The following is a 20645-nucleotide window of genomic DNA, read 5'->3' as shown; positions in this document are numbered from 1 at the left end:
GAAAGTAGTTTTGATTTTCTAACTTGATGAAAGGAAACCATAATCTCATTAATTCTTTAACGGACTTTAACGCACGTGATGTTACGATTATTAAAAATGGCAGCGCCCTGTCGCGAACAGTCTGAGAATAAATGCTCTTTAAGTTTGTTTTCACCGAATTGCAAAATCAAAACTACTTTCTACTGGTAGTGAAATATGTATTTGATTGATGTCCAATAGGATTTTGCTTGACATATCTTATTACATAACAATTTCTCTCGTGGAAGCGAGGTGGGAGTCAATATAACACTACTTACAATATTATTGTTACTTCTTCCACCACAACCTCGCTTCTGAGAAAGAAATCGTTATGCTTCAAGTTGTGTCATGGAAAATCTTTTCGGTCATCAATCATATATTACTGTACTACAACTAGTAAGTAGTTTTGATTCTTTAACTTCCGCGAAGCGATCTGAACACATTTAAGATATCGTTCCAAGCTTCCACAATGCTCGCTTCGCACTCACTAACATAACCCATTTTGGCACGAACTACGGTGTCCGGTGGAAATTAGTGCATGGTGACACCATCACTCGACCCCCAAAGGAGGGCAACGCAACGATTGACGGCAACGCAACGATTCGTTTTGCTTTGAGTAAGTTTCGTTGTTCAGACCTTCCTTTAATGTTGGAATATGGGCGAAAAGTAAATATAAAACAACCTGAGCGATTCTGCCCACTGTGTATTGTACTTACCATTGAATCAGAGTACCAATTCTTTATTGAATGTTCATTTTACTGTGATCTGAGAAACCGCCTGCTCCCACAATACTACATAAATAATCCATGTGAAAGTTGCAATTTTACAACTGTTAACAACTTGCGAGCGAAGTTTTTGAATAAAGAGTATAAGATTAAATGAGACATTGTACATGTTAGCATACAGCTTAATATTATATATGGCGCTGAATTGTATTGTCATCCTTATAATTGTATAACGGGTCGGTGGCCCTTGTACCAAATTAACTCTCACTCACTAGATATAAGCTTACGATGACACATACTTGACAACACGTGAGAAAACTCACTTTTCACCCAAAACATTGAACATTTAAAATGTGTTCACCACTGCAATTTCGACTAGTGAAGTCGATAATCCTTTCGTTAATCCCTTAAACAATCATGACTAAAACAACACCAAACATCAAATACTACCGCCAGTCGCCTTAACGCCCCCATGAAACACTCATGCCGCCTCCATGCCACTATAGCAATTAGCCCATGCAGAACAATCATTTACCATCACCCACAAGTTATCTCCCCTTGCGGATATTTCCAAAATTGGAAATTTTTGGAAACATCATCTTTCCAAAATTGGAAATGTCTTGGAAACATCATCTTTCCAAAATTGGAAATGTCTTGGAAACATCATCTTTCCAAAATTGGAAATGTCTTGGAAACATCATCTTTCCAAGACATTTCCAACCTTGTAAATGTGGATTGTTTTTCCAGTGATCCATATAGAGAATGTATTCTGTGTTCACATAATATACTCATATATATGCCTACAATGACATACACATTTACATTTAAACCCCAATTAAATGCGAAACAGCATCAGCATATTCTATGGCACTTTTCCTCCTGGTCAACAAGTCCTTTTATTTCTTTTTAATTTTTGTTTCGAGATACAGGTACTTCCTTCTCTTTGATACCAGTCTACTATCTAAGTGTTCATCCATTGGGAAGCCATCATAATTTGACATTAATTAAACAGTGTTCACTCTGTGAGAACAGTTCATCGGCACATGCCAACTATAATTAAACAAGCTATAACCAGAAATGCATGAGGCTGTGGCCTTTAATCCCTTGTAGCAAAATACAGTGTGCAGGCACAGTGAGGTTAAACCCATTTATGAATGCTGAACATAAGAATACTCCTCCCGCTAACAGGAGACTGTATGGACAAATTTTATTTAACCATGTTACAACATGTTACATTTTACAGTAATTCAATATAGTTATATTACATCATATTACGAAATGTTACAAAATATTACAGAATTTTAAATATGCATACACATTTATAAGTACATTATAAATTTATTAAAGATGCAAAGAAGAGACGCTGAATCAGCAAACTGTCTGACAGTTAACATTCCAGTTTGAAACTGGTGTCTCAGGTCTTGAAGACAACGTTCTGGATATGGGTATTTCGTCTTCATGGGGTGTCTTTGACCTACGGCAAATTGCACCAACGAGATGTAGGAATAAACCTATATTCAAGTTGAGCATTAGCCATTTCGAAATCGAATGTACACTTTCCTGCTTCTTCTCAAAGTAGTTACAGGGGAACTGATCCAGGACGAATGTTATCTTACCTCACACATAAATGTCGCTTTCTGATTGTCTGAGCGCTCTTCTATTTTTTTCAATGTACCCTGCTGTCAATGGCAACTCATTTGGTACTTCGTGGTAGTAATTCTTTATCTCGAATAACATTGAATGGCGTATGATGTACGGAAATTACCGATGTTTTGCGAATGCAAATCGATGGAAGGGAGATAACTCTAAATCTGTCTTTTTCGTGTCGGCAAAATCTAGCGATGGGTAGGACAGGATTTGTACCCGTACTTCAAACAACTCAAAATCAACAATAAGGTGTTCGGTAAGATAAATATGTTGTTCACTGGTCCCTTGGCGACCTGAGCCCGGAGAGCGAGGAGAACATAAACAAACATCGAGGGTACATCAACCCATGGGCCCCTCGTGACCAGTGAACAACTTATAATGTTTCTCGCCAACAGTCTAATTACGAAATCAAGCTGCAAGCTGGTCGGTACCTGCTCCCTCGACCGTGACGGACACAGGGACTGGGCGTCTGACCACTTTGACAAAAGTTCTTCAACCTAAACAGCGGGACATTAGGAAGGGTGGAAGCCCATCAGATACCGTTATTTGAAAATACCCCCGGTAGTTCCTGTCTGATTGCAATAAAGTATCTGAGCAGTGTATGCTCATTGGATTTTCTAAGGCATGGATGGTAAAGTGACTGATCCAATTTGATGTTATTTCTGTGTTTTTTTACCTCGATATTTATGTAACCATATGATGTCTATTACATATTATATTTATGACAAATGAAAATTTACTTAGGTATATACAATTTTAACTTAAGTACACATCACATGCTTATATGTATTTCTAATGCAACAATGAAGTTCCGTTCGTATCCTCCGAACAGTGTCGGCCCATAAGTTTTTTGATGCAATTAACATTGCATGCAATGCAACGATTACTACTCCCTTTGCTCTAACCCATGTTTGGTGGTGTAACCTACACACGTTACTTGTCATCATTCACTTGGTGGTCCGTTAATGAATTTAAAACAGGTATAATTAGTGGTAACACCACTCAGGTTACCCGACAAAGGTTCCCATTTGGCATTTCTCATGTCTGGAGTAAATACTCAACATTATGAATTAATTTTCTGATGTGGCAAATGTATTACATGTTATGTAATGTGCATGGAAGTGCAGCAAGACGAATTATCAGCTGAGGTACAAACACAAAAATAAACATCGATCAAAGGAATAACCGATAACATGCTGATTGATTAATTACTTTTATCTGGCACATCGGATTTGTCAGAAGATAGTGTTTATGTATGTAGATTTAGTAATCTATACTGATTACACCCTGTCGTAAAGTACCCTTCATTGGTACAGCAAGTTATCCCAGTTTTGACAGCACAACTTTACACCTTAACGGATCAGTGACTAAGTGTCAAAAATGGGACACTACCCTCTATTCGCCAACATCCGAATTCGCCTACAGTCTTAAAACAACATTTCATGGTCTGTTGACTGTTGATTACGCAATGATAAACCACCCAAACGGTCCATCCCTTGTGACAGGTGTCAATTAGAGGGTACCAGTTAGACAATGTATTCTACTACAATAAGCCTTTTATTCCCTGGCAAGTGTTCACTTTTATGACATGTAATAAACCCTGTCCAGTCAGTCAGTGGGTCTGTTAAACTTTTATTTAATCCATGATGTAACGTAGGTCTATGTAATTTGTGTTTATACTGACAGGGGACAAAATATTTGCGCTTTTGTGTATAACAAGTAAAACATACACTTAAAACGGTGTTTGGGATAGCCATACTAGGGGCAAATATAACAGTCAATATCAATTTTTGACATTTAAAACAAGAAGGATGCAGATAAGTGAAGTTATACTAATATATAGAATTGGTTCCTAGTTGATCGCATAGGACGACGAATAGAAAACACTTTAAACATGATCCCAACCTTCAAAAATGTATCTCTTCACCCGTCAGATGCAGTTACATTAATAAAAAGCACAAATGGATAATATCATAATATGGCTTATTCCTGCAGTTCTCATGAAAACATTTGTCAGATGCATGATGCATTATGCATATCAACAATAAGAACTCTAACAGAACGAAAGATGCGTGAAATAGTAATTGTTGAGATCCTTGGGTGAAGGAGAAACTGAAAGAAGTTAGTGGTAAAATCCTTCCTAATTTTCCAAATATTTAAAAACCTTGGAAATAGCATCTTCACAATTTTGGAATTTTTTGGAAATATCATATTTCCAAATTAGAGATCTTTGAAAATCACCATTTTTTCTAGTGTTGTCTTCAGTACCGGTTTTATCAAATCGTTACTGGAGATGGGAAAACGCAAATGTAGTACAATTTCAAAGGGGATGTTTTCTTAAGTCATCAACCATTATTCTAAATAATATTTCATGAAGTAGTGAGTGAATACTTTCACCAAATACAGCGGTGATCCCCCTTGGGATTTTAGTTTTGTTTGCATGTATATAAATCCCTAAACGTTGTAGTTCGTGTGTTTTATCCCATGGAAGTGTTAACCCCGTTAAAAGTACAGCATCTTGTTACGAGAGGGTGTTTTTGTAGTTTGTAATAACACTGATTAGGTTATAGTTATTATGAATCACAATGTTTAGAGTTTTGAGTTTTGGTTGTGGGTCGCATTTCGCGTCTTAAATTTATATGTTCAATGGCAATAGTATTTTTAGCGGCACGCCTTTTAGGATAGCGCTTCAGAGTTACCTCCCTTGACTGGATGTTTATGTTGACTTCGTCATGTAGCCTCAGACCACAATTATTTTCCTTCTTTGCTATCTACTGTGACATGCCAGTGCATCATATTTGATATCGGTCGTAGGCCCTTCTCCTGTTGCATATTGACCAACCTGACACTTGATATCGGCCTGGATCGACCATGTCAATTTTGCTGTATCCTCTGTAAACAATGGTCACCGGAAGTTACGAGCCGAAACACACTAGACAGCCTTGAACTTGGGGTCAAATCATGGACGGCTGGTGTCAATACCATGTGTAGATTGTGGACTAAAACATTTTGCAATTAAGTACAATGTCTTACCTTTCATTTAAGCTATCACAAGTCACCCTGAAAAATTAGCACAAACAGAACAGCCCATTTAAACAAGGCACTATATTCGCCTATTTTCCTTCCGGGTCATGGTAAAAGTTAACTGTGGTCTGAGGCCATGTCGGGGAGTCTCCCAGCAATATCTCGAAGATTCCGAGGGAATAATGATACAGCCACGGTTTGCTGGAAAGTTCAAGAATCTGTGCCAGTATATGTGAAGGCTGGCTATTGTGTTGTGTGACGCAAGGGCTGACACATGGACTAACACACAGAATTACACGGATGTTTTTCGTGATATCACTGGAGTCAACATAGTTTGACCCTGACACTTTGTGCCTGACTGTTCTCTTTGTAGCCACGCTTCATTTAGAATAACTGATCTCACTGTGATTGCCAAGGCTCTGGTGAGTTAATATTCCATATGTGACCCATAACTTTAGAAATGTGACTCAATTGCATTGTACTAGAAATCTGTATTGTGATTCATTGTAGCTTGCTCATTGTTTGCTTAATATATTATTGAATATTTTAGACTTATTTGTGTTATATTTTGCTGGTTCAATGGGGATTCTTAAACCTTTTGTCACGGAAATTAATTAACCGTAACAAAATTGGGGACTCGTCAGGGATTGAATTTGCGACCTTTTTTGAAATATATTTCAAATTTCTGCATTTTTGCAACAAGTTAATTGTGAAACCAGGAAAATGATGTTTGAACTTGAGAATTTTCTTGAATCCTCTACTCCTGAGACAGTCAGTGGATTGCGCAAATCAGATTTATTGCAAATTTCTTCACATTTCAAACTTGAGGCCAAACCTGCTATGAGGAAATGTCGGATTTTGAAAATAGTGTTGAATCACTATATTGGTGAAGGATTTTTTGGACAGGAAGATTTGGAAATAGTTGAAGAAGAATGATTGGACCAACTGGAAATGAAAAAAACTCGAATTAAGAAAGTTTGAAGTGGAGAAAGAAATGGAAAGAGATAGGAAGGAACTGGAATTTTTTTAGAAATGGAAATTGAACTGAAAAGGTTTGAAAAGTCTTTTCTTCCATCAAATTCTTCCTCTTTTGACATTGCAAGGCATGCAAAACTGGTACCCCTTTTAATGTGAAAGAAGTAGACAAATATTTTCTATATTTTGAAAGAGTTGCTGAAAACCTCAAGTGGTCTAGGGAGTAATGGACTATGCTACTGCAAACTGTTTTGAAGGGTAAAGCTCAAGATGCTAACTCGGCCTTGTCCATACCGCAAAGGTCAGACTATGATCTTGTCAAAAAGACACATTTAAAAGCTTATGAGTTAGTGCCTGGGGTTTATCGTCAGAAAATAAGAAATGCTCATAAAAGGGTGGGTCTAAGGAAGTTAAAGATGTTGATGGTTTGAGACAGTTAGTTTTAATGGAAGATTTCAAACAGAGTGTTCATTGTGATCTCAAGACTTATTTTGATGAACATAAGGTTGACGACTTACACGAGGCAGCGATGTTGGTGGATGATTATTGTTTGACTCACAAGTTCTTTTTAGTTCTCCGGGCATTACAAAGTTTTCTGGCCAAAAGGGCTTTTCCTCGGGTAAGACTTCAGGGCATGCAGGTTACAGTGGTGTTACAACAGGTTCAAATTCTTGTGACAAGCACTCACATTCTTTTCAGTCAAAGATTGCACGAGGATCATGCATCAAATTGATAAAAAGCATGTCCAAATATCGTACATGTGAACAAATGCATTTTGGTGTAGAGTTTTGTTTAGAATTCGCCAAATGTTCACTGATTTTTATCATTTATTGAAAACATGACAATAATGTTTTCAACGTTACGAATTTGAACTAAAAAAATAAACTAAAATCAGTACACCCGAAATTTTGTTTACCAAACGTTTCTACTGACATTTTGTATTCAAAGAAAGCACATCACAAATGTTTAAACCTTTGCGGGTGACACCTCAATGTATGTAATTGTAGATGATCACAATGTTGCCGCAGCTTGTCTCAATGACGATCTAAACCGAATCTCAAACTGGGCAGAAAAGTGGCAGGTTAACTTTAACCCTAATAAAACAGAAACAGTATTTTTTTCTCGCAGGCGTAAGATTGATAGGATTCCGACTTAAAACATGTATCAAACCCCGATACATGAAGCCCAAAAAATCATAAAAATCTAGGCATAATTCTTCAGAGTGATTGTGCATGGAAAAGTCACATTGAAGATATTGTTGACAAAGTCAAACCTATGATAAACTGTCTTTGAGGTTTCAAATATCGCCTTTCTAGGAAAACGCTTGAAACCATGTACAAGTCATTCGTGATGCCGATATCTGATTACTGTTGTCATGTTTGGGATAACTGTACGATTGATCAATCACTTCTCCTTGAACGGTTACATTTAGATGCACTCCGCACCATATGTGGCCCGGTTCGCAGAACTAGTCATGAAAAAGTATACCTTGAAACTAACTTTAAACCATTAAAAGAAAGAAGGCCTGACTTCAAATTAGTAAACTTTCACAAAATGAATAACAATCTCGCCCCAGGCTATTTATGTGACCTTGTACCTAAAACTGTTTCTGACAATAGTCCATGCAATCTCAGAACCAATCCCAAGTTACGAACAATAAACTGTAGGACAAAAACATATGAAAAAAAATCATTCCTACCAGACACGATTAAAATTTGGGAATTCGTTACCTGACGACGTCGCAAATGCTAATACAATAGGCTAATTTAAAACTCTGTTAATAAATTATGAATCCAATAATTATCTTGACTTGAATTATGGTAGCCGATTTTGTCAGATTGTACACAGTCGACTCAATAAGATGTTATTCATTAACACTTTACACGTAAATTATATACTGCCATTAGAAATAATGCATACTTTTATGTAAATGGCCACAGCCTCCAAACTGTGTTATACGGAACATCGCCAACTACCAACAACCACAATAAGAATATTAAAGAGTCTATCCACCAATTCATTTGCAAGACTAAACGTTTCGATAAACAGTTTAAACCAAATAATAAATAATAGTTATCTTAAAGGTCACATGCAAGAAAAAGAATCAAACATAAATAAAACACAATTATCACTTCTTCATGACATATAATATGCATTGCTGATTATGAAAAAAAAAATAAACACAATTATAAGCGTATAATCGCAAATCAAAAATGCAATATTTTGTACTTGGGTTAACCTCCCTCGAAACGAAGCAGCCGGGATACCGAACCCAGTCAGAGCGGATGGGAGTGCACTCAAATGTAACGGTTGGTTCATTAGCAGATGCCGCCTTCATGGCTCATTGTGTGTGTATATATAGAGATGTTGGGTTTTCTAAATACATGCTCATTTTTTGTTAATAACATTTTGCAATTAACAGACATCATAACATGTCATGTGTTCAAGTATCACAACTGTCTGTCTGTGTAATTACATAATGTGACAGAGACCGAACTCGGGCCATAAATCAATGCGTTTTGTTTATGGTGTATAGCCTGATTGGTGCTAAGTTCAAATTGCATGTGGTCAGTGATCGCAGTTGTGTATTGAATATTGTCATTAGCAGACAGGCAGGCAGACACATGGGTGTCAATGAAACAAGACATTGAGTTTTGTCTGTGACAACGACATATCTATGTCACAGTTAGAAATTGTGTCAACGCTAAATAATGACATTGCTTTTAAGTATCGAACTGAGAAAGTGACTCGGTAAGAAGAACGTGTGGTGAAATAGACAAATGAAATTATATAAACAGTTTATTTACTGTCATAACGTATAAAAAGCTCGCGCCTGTGAGATATCAACAAAACATTATGAAAATAGCTCACACCAAAGCCTTCACAGAGTATTCACCAGACAACCCGCTTCGAAGTTGCGCGAACATATATCACTGCGCACATGCCATGAGCGCAGCCAAAACTGTTGAAACCCGTTTTCCCCCGAAAATCCGGGGGAAAATTAGTGAATCGTTTGAACTCCGATTATTATTTATTCAACTTTATAACTGGAATTTGCATTTTTGATGATTGGTTTCGGTACGTCCATACCGAAAGGTATCAGAATCTGCAAAGTTGTGCTTTACGTTGCATAAGACCTTTAACAAAAAGTAATGAAACGTAAATGCGAGCGCGTTGTTCATTACGATTCTAAATGCACATACGATCTTACGATTTTAGTTTCATCTTGTCTATGTCATTGTGTCTTTTGTCTAGTTCATGTGTGATTTGTTTGTGTTACATTTGTACTGGTGAGGTATTCACATAAGCAAAGCTTTGCTTGTTGACCAAACCAGATTCTTTCAAGAATAAAAATATGTTTAAACCAAATGTTTAAAACGCTTTAACTATTGCCGTATACCATATACCATTATGTACAGATAAAAATGTCACTAAAACAATCAATGCATTATGCGTCTTACTGAACTATAACTCTGCTTTAATTACCCATATTTTGCAATGATAATTTCTATTAGATAGACATTTACAGAAAGTTTCAACTACAAAAAGGAGCTACCTACGAATACGACATACCTATGACAAATCTAATTACTAAACCCATGCAACTAGCTTCTACTACAGTCTCAATTCTCCTATGTTCGTAAGTGCATCGGTGACATCCATGAAAAAGACTTACAACTTCAAACACACTGACTGATGTTACTAACAAATACGGAATGTTACCGACGAATACACATGTTACCAACGAATCTAATGTTTATCGCGTGATATCATGCAAACTGTTACTTTATCACCAAGAGCAACTCGTTTTCTGACATTTCAATCAAAAAGAATTCTTTATATCACTATAATAAAGTGTGAACCACGAACTGCAGTGCATCCCTGAATAAAACAAACTACATTGAACGCTCAGTTATGTAGCCATTTGAAATTCTAAGGAACAATTTCAAACTATTAATATGCAGTACTGCGTACCTAATCAGTTTATTTATGATCTGCAATAATTGTCTTCAGTATAAATTATGTTATAGTAGCGTATTTTGTTCTCTATTTCATTTTGTAAACAACGAATACATGTTACGTACAAATACAGTGAGCCACAACCGGGGAAATCCCAGCGGGACATCATGTCTTACCAATTTGATCCCCCATGTCAATTCCACTTGCAGTCTGAGACTTTTTTTACAATAATAAGACTTAAAACCTCACTAAAATTAAAGTGGGTTAGTTGTAACACGTATCATATGCATCCTATGTTATTGTGACATGGATTTATTTATATAACATTCTCACAGAAAATGTAAAATACACTTACTAATCACCAAGATGTTGTCTGGTCTCATCTACGATGACTTCCAAATGGAACACATGTCACGTGTTGTCATTCCACAAATCTGTTTGAATGTGATCAGTTGTTGGTAACATATAATTTGTAGGTAACATTTGGGAGTTAAAATTTACCTACGAATACAGTTTTTTATGTGTGATATCTTCGTAAAAACAGCACAGAAAATGTTCAGATGTGGCACGAATATACCTTGTGGCCCTTTGCACTTGAACATAGGATATCATTCACTAATGTGTTCAACTGTGGTATTAGTAGGTAACGTGATTCTTTTGTACCAAATCAGACTTCGATTTTCTAACATTCTTTTAGATTATTACTTGTAAGAAATATTATGTAACGCCATTGCATTTGACTACTTTACATATTAATGCTGTAAAAAGTAATACAAACCATAAGCTTGTGTCGCATTTACCTAAATTGACAGAGTCATTGAAAACTGTATTCGTAGATAACGCAAAAAAAATACCACTTGAAAACAAATTGCCAAAATTACGAATTAAGCTCTAGACAAAATCATTTCAGGGGATTTATTCACGAAATATTTAAGACACATGTTTTCAACAGAACATTTGCAAAATATCAGTCAAAATGAATAAAAATGACCTTTTTTTGTCTCCCATAAGCTTAGTTTTTAATTAAAATTAATCATGTTATATATGGTCCGAATCGTCTCACGTGTGCCAATGTGATGGGCACCCCAAAATAAGTGAAGATAGTACTGCTAAATTGTTATGGGCCCAAACATGCTGTGTACACTTTTCGTTGGAATCGAACATATGTGTGATAACAGTTTGTTCAGATGGGTTTTTCAGCCACGGGTGTGTAAGAAATACAATGAACTGTCTAAAAGCATAGAAGATTTGGTATCATGAGCAAAGAAAGCTTTATTCAACATTATGTCATATCCAAATAAAACCAAAACCATGAGGGAACAACCCCGTTTCTTACATGGGAAGCCCATGTAATGTTACCGATGTTGTAAAAATGTAAAAGCATATTATAAGCCAGCTTTGGAATTCTTTTTCCATGCATACCAATAAATTTTATCCAATATTTCAAGCATCTAATCTGAGAATTTATGTATAATTGGTGTCTTCCACATTCGCTGTAAATCATACAGTTTGGTGTAGATAATCCAACAGATAAATATCTTTTACATGCTAAAAGGTGAAGTTTTCTATAAAATTATATGTTTGGTAACCCCTACTATCAGATCCATACAACATTATTGGTTGTTTTTGCGAATCAGAGTTTTAAAATATTTCAGGTGAGGTAATTCCAATTTTATATGAAACAGACATAATGTTGAATAAGGCTTTCTTTGCTCATGATACCAAATCTTCTATGCTTTTAGAAAACTTCATTGTATTTCTTACACACCCGTGGGTGAGCACCCATGTAAGCAAACTGTTATCACACATATGTTCGATTCCAACGAACAGAATGATTGCCCACTACCACATGACAGAATGATAATCCGCTTCAATATGACAGAATGATCGTCCACTACCACATGACAGAATGATCACGGAATGGGGGTTAAATATTACCTATACTTTCAACATATTTATTGTCAATGGCAGAGATTTTCGAGATAGGCTTGGTGAGTATACTTTTTGTAGTCATCAGGGCTCGTGCGTGAACGACTACATGATCAGCAGTAATACAATGGAGATGCTGCCGCACATGCAGCCTGTAGTTTTATTGATGTCTGAATCCCGTCCCATCGTGGGGTAAAAATGGGGTGGATGGGTTATGTGACTCTCAAGGGATGCGTCCTTTTTTCAAACGTAGCCGTAATATTGAGCGATGACTTTATGGATGGGATCTGTCATAAATTTCTCGAAGTAGGCTAAGAAGGTCGAGAACGGGGAGGTGGTTCCCTGGTCACCAGGCTATAATCGACTGAACCAGACGAGATCTACACTATTGTACAGGGTCGTGAATTGCCCTCGACGAATCACTCGACGCAGGGCTGAGTAAATATCGAGTCCCTTGACGTCCACCCTGATGCATCTGAACAACCGTTTTTCAATCAATGTCCACGTGATGATCCATATAAATAGACTAGTCTTTAATAATAATACCGGGTAATGCCGTGTCGTGAGGGACAATTGGAATTCCTCTCGCACGAATCCCCTACCTGCTTCGTCTTTCAAGTAGTACAAATGGGGTTCTTCTGCTTTGATGTCCACCCGATTAATAAGATATGTTTTAACAGACCATACGGGGTCTGTGGCACGATGTTTATCCCGTCCTTTGAGTTCACCGGGCTGGTACAGATACCTCATGACGACCCCGTCTAGTAGTTTTTTCTCTTTTCCGTGATGCAATGGTGCAGTTGATTCAGTCGTCAAGGATGTCATTTTAATGGCTTCAACAGGACTTTAATCGATGAGTCTCGTGATTTCGTTGTTGATCGCTGACACCACTCGCGGTGAGCGTACAACCCATTCCGTATTTCTGCTTCCGGGGTTTACCATCTCTTGGGCATAATGATGTCCGCAAAAACGTTCAGCTTAATTCTTCCGACGATGGCTTGGCTTCGGTGAGCTCCAGCCAAGCCTGGTCTCAGCTGGACTTTATGCTTTGATAACAGCTGTGATACAGCTCCCATGAACTTACGTCCAGGATTGACTTGTAATTTGCTAGGCCAGGTCAAGCGACTGCGTTTGTAGATACGTTCTAAGGCCTTATCTACTTGACTCGAATCTTTGGTCGTTAACGGCTCCGCTTCCTTATAACGACTGGCAACGTCAAGGACGGTCAAAGCATACTTATACGTTTTGTTTCTCACCCTATCATGCGGTAGAAACAGGAGGTTGGCTTGATGGGTACGACTGGGTATTGAAAACTTTCTTCTCGGGATGTTTCGGGGAGCTGGCAGGTAAACTTGCCAGATAGCTTGTTTTTTAAGCCAAGCTTTAGTTTTTTCCTCGGAGACTCGAGCGGCTTTGGCTAGCTTCGGGATGGCGCCTGCACCTTTCCAGTAATCTGAGGGCTGTAGTCCTCCATGATTTATGTAGGTCAAGCTATTTTCTGTTCAATTGTTGTTGTTTTTTTTGCGCTAGGGACTGCTGGTATCCATAGCCAGTGTGGATACCATCGTTTGAAATCCATCGTTTGGTATCCATGGGCGACCACGTACCCGAACCCACAGGCTTCATGTTCTTGCATTTTGTATGGGAAACTTTGTTCGATCGTGTAGGGCGTGATGTGTTCGACGTGTTTGATGAGGGCTTTGAAGTCGGCGTAGATGACGTAGGGCACGGGCATTTGATGTTTATGGTTGATGTATTTTAAGATGTTGTCATTTTCCTTAGGCATGTCGATCCTAATAGCAGTCTGCCCCAAACCTCTACATGCTTCCTTATGTGCTTCCAGCAGGTCTTCTCGACTGTAACCATGCAGACATCATTCGCAGAAATGTTTCTTTTCCTTATGGTTGGATTGACCGTACAACAGTAAGCTCAAATTTTTAATCCACGTGTAGCGATACTGGTCGCCTTTTTCGATGAGGAATCAATTGATTCTGCGCACATCATCGGACCTGGACCTGATTCGGTGCACAACGGTTTTATTGCCTTTGTGACAGAAACACGTTGATGGTTAAATGGGATTGTTTTTCCACCCTCATAATTTGACGGCCCATCGTTTGTGGGATAGCTCGAAGGTCTGTTCTCAATGTTAGAATCGGCAGGAATAAGGCAGATCTCAGAGCCCATCTTAAGCAGTTATCGGCATTGTTTTTAACGTTAATGATGGGCTTTTTATTCTTGTAATACAGAGGCAAGTCTATGTAGGATCCCCTTTTGAATGGTATGTAGTTCGCTATATTCAAATAGATGGTATCGATACTCCCCACGACCCACCCGGAACCCTATGAGTCCATCGTTTCATGTATCTGTTGGAACGATGTATCCATCGATGATTCGATAGAGTCGGATTGAAGTACTACTTCTGGTTTGTCTCTGAAATAGGGCTTGATGTACTCGGTACTACCATCTGACTGAGGTTTTGGGAGCGTCATTTTTATCACGAGCTGGTATTTGATATTTTTTAAATCATCCAGCTCCTCGTCGATCAAGGGTTTGACTCTGTTCACGTCGATGTTAGGCTAGACGGTCATTTTCTATCCTCTCAGATTCTTACCCACCTGCATCGTAGACACAAATCGCAGTTCGACCGGATCGGTGTCTTCCTGCAATGCCACCAGTGGGGCTTTCCTCATGCCATAATAACCATTGAACCCACGTTCTATTCATCTTGTCAAGACAATAGATAATGAGTAAATTTTTACTAATGATTTAGTTCAACATCGAGTGACAATCGGGATATTTCATTGTAAAACATGTTGTAACAATTCTCTACTAAAGGCCATTTTATCAGAATTATATAACATGTGTAGTATTCGTTTATCAGCGTCATGTAAAACAAGCCTTGTGATAGCTTTCTTTTGTGTATTACAGAGTCAATTTCGGTAACACTAACGTAACCATCCTCCTGCTATTGTTACTCCAGCTTGCTGGCGACATCGAGACCAATGCACGAGTTTCATGATAAAACTCTATCCCTATTTCACCTTAACACCAGAAGCATAAAAAATATACTGGAATATCCCAGCGAGTATGTTTCTGATTACGACATCGTTGGTTTCTCAGAAACACTGATAATGTTCCAATGAAGTGGACAGGTTACTATGACCCTATTCGTAAAGACAGAAACTCATTTGGCGGAGGTATTATGATTTACATCAGAAAAACATTAGCATTTACGAGAATGCAAAACGTAGAAAACATTCATGATGAAACAATCTGGATAAAACTATACCTACCTGTAAAACCATTAATCATTTGTTTAGCATACAGACCCGAGTATAATTCTCTAGAATTCTTGGAACGATTAGACGTAAGTATTGAAAATGCTCTAGATGTTACTAGTCGAATTACTATAATAGGTGATCTGAATGCTGACCTTCTGTCTTGTAGAGGTAATCACCTTAAAGATATCATGTTCAATAAGTGTTTGAAAAATATTGTAACAGAACCTACACGGGTAACTCAACATTCTAGTACTTTGCTTGATCCAATTATAATCAGCGAAGATGTAGACAGAATTGATGATTGTGGAGTTATTGAATTCGATGGATCGATAGGTGATCACAAAGGCACTTACGGGGCCAAAAGTATGAAAGTTAACACACGAATGGCATATACCAAGGTGATTATACATCCTTAAATGCACTTTTCAATGACACAGATTGGACTGAATTGTTTGTAAATTGTCAGAATGTAAATCAAGAAAATTGAACATATTTCTCAAATCATGTATCCCTACAAAGAAAGTCACTATAAGGTCAAATGACAGGCCATGGTTCGATTCAGGTCTAAGACGAGAATACAGGAAAAGGGACAGGTTGCGCAGAAAGGCCAAAAGAACAACGCTGTTATCTGATATCACAAAATATTATGCAAAAGAAAACTTTTTTGCTAATGTAGACAATTTTCTCCAAGATTCATATGCTGAAAGCAAAAGTTCATTATGAAGTTACTACGTTACCTGGTAAAGCGGTCTGGCGCGAATACCTGCATGCGCCCTCTTACATCTAATGATGATCATGGAAGTCCATCTTGATTCTCTGACTGTGAAAAGGCTGAAAGGCTAAATGAGTATTTCCAATCTATTTCATCAGTGGATGAAAAAATTGTATGTCTACCATATTTCAATAAACGAACGGGCGCAACCTATATCCAAATTTGAAATTGAAGATGTAATTAGATGTTTACATGTAAAGAAGGCGTCCGGTCCTGACAGAATAAGTCATCAACTGTTGAAACACATTGTATACTCAATAACTAACGCTTTATGTTTGTTGTTCAATATGTCTTTGCAAACATGTGTGTATCCATCTGAGTTGAAAGTTGCCAATGTCATGCTTCTCTTCAAGAAAGGTGATCCAACTTTAGTTTCCAACTATATACCAATATCCCTTATAAGTTGTGTTGATTACTGTTGAAACTTGAAAACTATGTTGTAAGCGGACAGCTGTTGGGATGGTTAGCTAGTTATATAAGTAATCGCAGTCAGAGTGTATTTGTCAATGGGTTAGTTTCCAAGCTGAGGGCTCTATGCGCTGGTGTCCCACAGGAGTCAGTGCTTGGCCCTTTTTTTATTTATTGTATGCATTAATGATATAGCAGATGAATTAGATTGTTTAACGCGCCTATTTGTTGATGACTCGTCTTTGGGTTACTCTTCTCCAGATAACAGGATTATTTAAATGAATCTAAATGATAATTTATGTAAGTAAAATATTTGGGGTAAATTATGGCTAATTAAGTGCAACCGTGAAAAGAAGGAAGCTGTCCTATTCTGGATGAAAAATGATATCAATATACCACATCACATTTACTTTGATGGTGTTGAAATTAAAATTGTTGATAATCATAAACATGGTTACCTCCATGCGATTCTCAAAATATGTATTGTGTAGGGCTACTCTTAATAAGATCTATGCCATGTTTATTGGAACGCATTTTGAATACGCATGTGAAGTCTGGGGCGGGTGTACTCTTGAACAAGTGAATAACACAGCAAAAATAACTTGGTTTCCGGACCCCGGAAACCTAACGGAAACAAAATGGAAACTTACGTTTCAACTAGGTTTCCAGAACGTTTCTCTACATTTCCTTCAAGTTTCCGGAAAACGGAAACTTACAAATTACCCAGAAACCGACATGGCTCCAGTGCGTTTCCGTTACCCAGAAACCGGCATGGCTCCAGTATGTTTCCGTTACCCAGTTTCCAGTAAGGCTCCAGAGCGTTTCCGTTACCCAGTTTCCAGTAAGGCTCCAGAGCGTTTCCGTTACCCTTTTTCCTGTAGGGCTCCAGTGCGTTTCCGTTACCCAGATTCCTGTATGGTTCCAGTGTTTCTGTTACGCAGATTCCTATGAGGTTCCATTGGTTTCCTTTATCCTCTACTTTCAGATGGTTTCATATACATTGTATTTACTTAGTTCAATTATGATTCCCCTGTGAATTTCTGTTTCTATTAATCACATTTACCATGTTCCATAAGTTTCAGTAAATCAGAATCTGTATGGCTCAATTTGGTTTCAATCATTAGTATTCAGGGATTACCATATGTCCATATTAAATTATGATTATTCAACTAATTAACTGTAGTTGAAATGAGTGTATTATATATTTGAATGTATTAGGTCATATATTTTATTCATGATACATTGAAATATAAAATAAACTCATTTCAACTACAGTTACCTCAACACCACATGGACATAGAAATAAATAAATACAAAATCAGGCATGTCAGTCGATTTCTCTTTATTCATCATAAACATATCATATCTATGTTTCAATGTTACAATTAAACATTGACACAAAGCACTCAGAGAGAGAGAGAGAGAGGGGGGGGTCATCACAGGCCCTATGGATTTTAAATTTTGTCTGAGTAGTAGTTTGTTCAAATAAATATTATGGAGGGGTTGGCATTTCTTATTTGAGGGACATTTATTTGTAATCTTAGTCTCAGAAACAACAAATTTAGATGTTCTTGTCCTAAACAGGGTGACTACAGGAGATAATTGAATGTACATTTAGACATTCCATCCTATTCCTAAGACCTTTAGGTGGTTGGAAAGCATCTTGTTGGATGGTGTCGCAATTGCAAGTTCTTCATTTTTGCCGCTGCAGCTTCAGACACTACTGGCGATGTCAATTCTAAGGTTAGGACTGCAGCCACCTTCTGTGTTCTTTTCTCTGCCCAGCTAGATTCTTCAGGAGGTGTTGGAGTTTCTGGGGGAAAAAATGAAATTCTTGCACTCAGGAAAGTTATGTCCAACATTTATTCTTGAGAGCGGCACTTGTTCTAATTAGATAATGGTACATTACGGTGATGGGTAATGACATGTGATAAGGAAAGTTATTCTATTACAGGTATATAGCGATGTGATAATATGTAGCACATCATGTCAGTAACTCAGGGTGTTTTAAACTGGTGTCAGGAAGTGCATCAACCGGTATAAATGATATTATATAATCCAGTTTCAGGAACTTACAGATCAGATTCTTTTGTTTCTTTTAGCATCTTTCCTGTGTTTTTCTTTGCTGTAGTCTGCCGACGTCGATCGTCCGTCTTGCTCCTCCAGATTATCAAAAAGGTTTCTATTAAGAAAAGCAAATGAATTAATTTTCATTCGTCCAATAATAGATTATTACAATCCGACACAAACATTCATAAGTTTGATTATTATCATGTATCAAACCAAGTAATAAGTAATTGTGTTATATCAACTACATGTATATGCATTACTGCGAGGGTGTGAGAAGTTTTCTATTAACATGACAGACATGATTATCCAGCAAATATGCACTACATAATAGTATGCTATGTCAATTCTACTGCTAGTACTAGATACCTGACAATGAAATAATTAGATGCTAGATTTACCCAATGGTGAACAAGAAACGAATTAATTGTATTTTGTATTACTGACGTGTCTAATCTTATAAAACCCAACATATATCTTGATTATGATGACGAGCAATAATAAAACTTGGGGTAATTTTTTACCTTAAATAAGTAACTTTAATGGATTTTCAAGGTACTCCGGGAACTTTTCCTGATTCTTCTCACAATAGCCTAAAAACAAAAAGAGACACACATTTTGGATCATGAACATATGTCGATTGGTAATATTTTCCACCGGAATATCATGAACTACTGGTTTCATCTATATTTGTTGCCTTGCTGGATACATGTATAACAATTTCTTAAATATTTTTATTCCATCAATAACCTGGAAAGGTGAATAAGCCAAGTGTCTTATAGAAACGCCGCTCCAGTACACGGTTCCAATGTAGCTGGATACATAATTGAAATAGTCCGACAAGAAAGAATAATACTGAGACAAAATTACACTCAGAAAAATGACTGAAGAATAAATATTTGGTTATGGTGTTGGTTGAGACCAGAAACAAAATGAGCTGCCGCAGGAAATAATAATTATATAAACATTAGACTCAACGTACAGGAACACAAGGGTATTCTTGTCTTAAAATTATATTTTAACGGAATGTTCAGCTGGTATCAACAATAATGTTGTTTTTTCACAGATTTCATAACAAAATGCAATGTCCACATTAATAACCGTGGGAGAAATCGAAATGCGAGCGCACCGTTACTGTAAGATAAAGGTTCCTACCGAAAACGTTTAATTCGATGCAAACTGACTGCTATGATAAGAAGAAAATAATTAATTTCATCTGAAACCTACCTGCCAATTTCTCTGTCTTGGGTTTCCGTTGAGATCGCTTGAGTTCCCGGATTCTTGTTTCCAAAGCTTCGATTGTCAAGTTTGTTACCATGTGTCAAAAAACTATAGCAAGTATACAGACTGCCATTCTACTACCTTACTCTCATAGACTTACTTGAAAACAACAACGAAGTTTCTTCCAATCTCGCGCGTGTACGTTTGAACAAAGATGGCGGCATTTCAAACAAAGACTTATGGGTAGTCAATTAGGTTGTTTTTTTCATTTCTGTTGTTAACACGCCAATAGTCTGCTTACCCTTCACAAGCTTGGAAAAACACTGATAACTGCAATATGTGTTTATGTAAATTGTTTGTTTTTACAATGTCCGTCACATCTCGCGAGGCCTCATTCATTCTAAATCAAGCGCTTCCGGTTTCGGGACAACAATTTTAGTATGTGGTCTGACTGCCAGGTGGGCAGCACATGCTACCTCGACCGTGACGGACCCAGGGACTGGGCAGCTGTCAACCATGGCAGAATTTCCTCAACCTAAAGAATGAAACAATAAAAACCCGGGATGTATTTCTCGTAATAAAGTACTCCAGCAGTCAGTATAAGCTTTTTTTCAGATT

At 37.4% G+C, this 20645-nt stretch overlaps 1 long non-coding RNA gene across 1 annotated transcript; it reads right to left on the bottom strand.

Moving 5' to 3' along the window:
• Positions 1–18888: 18888 nt before the first annotated feature.
• Positions 18889–20097, bottom strand: LOC124268117. The gene is made up of 3 exons (XR_006896205.1): positions 20034–20097; positions 19331–19399; positions 18889–18921 (listed from the first exon to the last, which is right to left on the bottom strand). It is a non-coding gene; the product is annotated as an uncharacterized LOC124268117 (long non-coding RNA).
• Between the last annotated feature and the right edge of the window lie 548 nt (positions 20098–20645).

The sequence above is a fragment of the Haliotis rubra genome, unplaced genomic scaffold (genome assembly GCF_003918875.1).
Source record: "Haliotis rubra isolate DU_JTF1 unplaced genomic scaffold, ASM391887v1 Scf1361, whole genome shotgun sequence".
In the NCBI taxonomy this organism is placed as follows: domain Eukaryota; kingdom Metazoa; phylum Mollusca; class Gastropoda; order Lepetellida; family Haliotidae; genus Haliotis; species Haliotis rubra.
Note: the sequence above shows the minus strand (reverse complement) of the source record. Positions and strands in the feature narration are given on the sequence as shown.